Consider the following 4,256-nt stretch of genomic DNA (forward strand, 5'->3'; position numbering starts at 1 on the left):
TTGACAAAAGTCCACTGTCTAATAGGACAAGCATGGACACAAGTCCAACATCTAAAAGGATAAGTATAGACACATGTCCAATGTCTAACAGGACAATTATGAACAAAAGTCCACTGTCTAACAAGACAATTATGGACAAAAGTCCACTGTCTAACAGGACATGTATAGACAAAAGTCCATTGTCTAACAGTACAGGTATGGAAACAAGTCCACTGTCTAACAGGACAGGTATGGACAAAAGTCTGCAGTCTAACAGGACATGTATGGACAAAAGTCCACTCTCTAACATGACAGGTATGGACACAAGTCCACTGTCTGACAGGAGAACTACAGACCCAATTCCGCTGTCTAACAGGACAATTATGGACACAAATCCACTGTTTAAAAGGATAAGTATGGAGAAAAGTCCATTGTCTAAAAGGCCTGGTATGGACACAAGTCCACTGTCTGACAGGACAATTATAGACAAAAGTCCATTGTCTAACAGAACAGGTATGGACACAAGTCAATTTTCTAACAGGATAATTATGTACAAAAGTCCACTGTCTACCAGGACAAGTAAGGACAAAAACACAATGTCTAACAGGACAGGTATGAATACAATTCCACTGTCTGACAAGACAATTATAGACACAAGTCCACCATCTAACAGGACAAGTATATGAACAAGTCCACTGTCTGACAGTACAAGTATAGACACAAGTACACTGTCTAACAGGACAGGTATGGACAAAAGTCAATTTTCTAAAATGAAAATTATGGACAAAAGTCCACTGTCTAAAAGGACATGATGGACACAATTCCACTGTCTAACAGGACATTTATAGACACAAGTCCATTGTCTAACAGAACAGGTATGGACACAAGTCCACTGTCTAACTGGACAGGTATGGACAAAAGTCCACAGTCAAACAGGACGGGTATGGACACAAGTCCATTGTCTGACAGGACTAGTATAGGCACAAGTCCACTGCCTGACAGAAAAAATATGTACAAAAGTCCTTTTTCTAACTAGACATGTATTGACAAAAGTCCATTGTCTAACAGGACAGGATGGATACAAGTGCACTGTCTAACAGGACAGGTATGGATACAAGTCCACTGTCTGACAGGACAATTATAAACACAAGTCCACCGTCTAACAGGACAAGTATAGACACAAGTCCACTGTCTGGGAGGACAAGTATACACAACAGTTCATTGTCAAACAGGACAATTATTATGGACAAAAGTCCACTGTCTAACAGGACATGTATGGACAAAAGTCCATTGTCTAACAGGACAGGTTTGGAAACAAGTCCACTCTCTAACAGGACAGGTATGGACACAAGTCCAATGTCTGACAGGAGATTTATAGATGCAAATCTGCTGTCTAACACAACAATTATGGACACACATCCACTGTCTAACAGGATAAGTATGGACAAAAGTCCATTGTCTAAAAGGCCTGGTATGGACACAAGTCCACTGTCTGACAGGACAATTATAGACAAACGTCCATTGTCTAACAGGACAGGATCGACACAAGTTAACTGTCTAACAGGACATTTATAGATAAAAGTCCATTGTCTAACTGGACCGGTATGGACACAAGTCAATTTTCTAACAGGATAATTATGGACAAATGTCAATTTTCTAAAAGGACAATTATGGACACAAGTCCACTGTCTAGCAGGACATTTATAGACACAAGTCCATTGTCTAACAAAACAGGTATGGACACAAGTCCACTGTTTAACTGGACAGATATGGACAAAAGTCCACAATCTAACAGGACAGATATTGACACAAGTCCATTGTCTGACAGGACTAGTATAGACACAAGTTCACTCTCTGACAGAAAAAATATGGACAAAAGTCCACTCTCTAATAGGACAAGCATGGACACAAGTCCAATGTCTAACAGGACAATTAAGGATAAACGCCCACTGTCTAACAAGACAAGTATGGACAAAAGTCCATTGTCTAACAGGACAGGATGGACATAAGTCAATTGTCTAACAGGACACGATGGACATAAGTCCATTGTCTAATAGGACAGGAGGGACAAAAGTCCACTGTCTAACAGGACAGGTATGGACACAAGTCCAATGTCTGACAATTATAGACACAAGTCCACTGTTTAAAAGGTCTAGTATGGACATAAACCCACTGTCTAACAGGACAAGAATGGACAAAAGTCCATTGTCTGACAGGACAGGTATGGATACAAGTTCATTGTCTGACAGGACAATTACAGACACATGTCCATTTTCTAACAGGACCTTATCGACACAAGTTAACTGTCTAACAGGACATTTGTAGACAAAAGACCATTGTCTAACTGGACCGGTATGGACACAAGTCAAATTTCTAACAGGATAATTATGGACAAAAGTCCACTGTCTAACAGGACAAGTAAGGACAAAGATCCATTGTCTAACAGGACAGGTATGGATACAAGTCCACTGTCTGACAGGACAATTATACACAAGTCCACCATCTAACAGGACAAGTATATGAACAAGTCCACTGTCTGACAGTACAAGTATAGACCCAAGTCCACTGTCTAACAGGACATCTTAGACAAAAGTCCATTGTCTAGCAGGACAGGTATGGACAAAAGTCAATTTTCTAAAAGGACAATTATGGACAAAAGTCCACTGTCTAACAGGAAATGTATGGACAAAAGTCCCTTGTCTAACAGGACATGATGGACACAAGTCCACTGTCTAACAGAACATTTATAGACATAAGTCCATTGTCTGACAGAACAGGTATGGACACATGTCCACTCTCTAACAGAACAGGTATGGACACAAGTCCACAGTCTAACAGGACAGGTATGGACAGAAGTCCATTGTCTAACAGGACAAGTATATACAGAAGTCAATTGTCTAACAGGACATGTTTAGACAGAAGTCCATTGTCTAACAGGACAAGTATATACAGAAGTCCATTGTCTAACAGGACATGTTTAGACAGAAGTCCACTGTCTAACAGGACAAGTATGGACAAAAGTCTATTGTCTGACATGACAAGTATGGACAAAAGTTTTCTGTCTAACAGGACAAGTATAGATAGAAGTTGATTCTCTAACAGGACAAGTATAGACAGAAGTCCATTGTATAACAGGACAAGTATAGACAGAAGTCCATTGTCTGACAGGACAAGTATGGACACAAATCTATTGTATTAGGTCATGAGAATATCATTAGTAACTTTCACCATACCATACCATTACCATACATAAATGAATTCTCTGACTTTTTGGCTGATATCACACAGAGATACACTCACTTTTTGTTTATTGGTGACTTTAATTTGCATGTGTGTTGTCAGGAGAAGCCCTTAGTGAAGGACTTTCTGGATTTATTGGACTCTTTTGGCTTAGCTCAGCAGGTGAGCGGCCCCACCCAGGAACACGGTCACACGCTGGACCTCGTTTTAACACGCGATGTCTCTGTTTCTAATTTGAAAATCGGTGACAATGTTTTTTCAGATCACATGCCTGTATTGTTTGACTTCACACCCCCCCCCCCGTCCTACTGCTAAGACGCGCGTTCCTGCACGTACGCGTTCCATTAACCGTTTCACTGCTGCTCGTTTTAATGAAGGTTTTAATTCTGAGAGGATCGAACAGTTCCCGGTGTCTCTTACCACTGAGGAGCTAACCTCTCAGTTCAACTCTGCCTGTTTAAATGTTATGGACCGTGTTGCTCCCCTTAAGACCAGAAAAACGAAACTTAAATCAGAGCCTTGGCTGAATGACGTCACGCGAGCCGTTAGGCGGCAGTGTCGCAGAGCTGAACGAAGGTGGAGGAAGGACAGGCTGCAAATTTCTTTTCAAATGTTAAGGGAGAGTTGGCGTCACTATCAGAAAACCGTTAAAGCTGCCAAATGTAAATTCTTCTCTGATTTAATTGTCTTCAACTCCCACAACCCCCGAGTTCTTTTTTCCACCCTGAACTCAGTTCTACACCTCAGTGAGCCTTCACCTCTGGAAGCCTCAACTGAGCTGTGTGAAAACTTCCTCCATTTCTTTTTAGAAAAAGTGGCAAACACCCGGGCACTCATTTCTCCGCCAGCTCATGATCTGTCCATCCCATCTCAGTGCGTGGCTGTGTTTGACCACTTTGAGCCCATCTCTCTGTCCTCTCTGGAGCAGGTAATGTGCAGCATGAAGCCATCTGGTTATCCCTTTGATGTGGTCCCCCCTCGACTGCTAAAGGAAGTTTTTCCTACCCTGGGTCCTTTTATCCTCGCTATTCTGAATA

This window comes from Nematolebias whitei, chromosome 2 (assembly GCF_014905685.2).
Source record: "Nematolebias whitei isolate Nwh7 chromosome 2, NemWhi1, whole genome shotgun sequence".
In the NCBI taxonomy this organism is placed as follows: domain Eukaryota; kingdom Metazoa; phylum Chordata; class Actinopteri; order Cyprinodontiformes; family Rivulidae; genus Nematolebias; species Nematolebias whitei.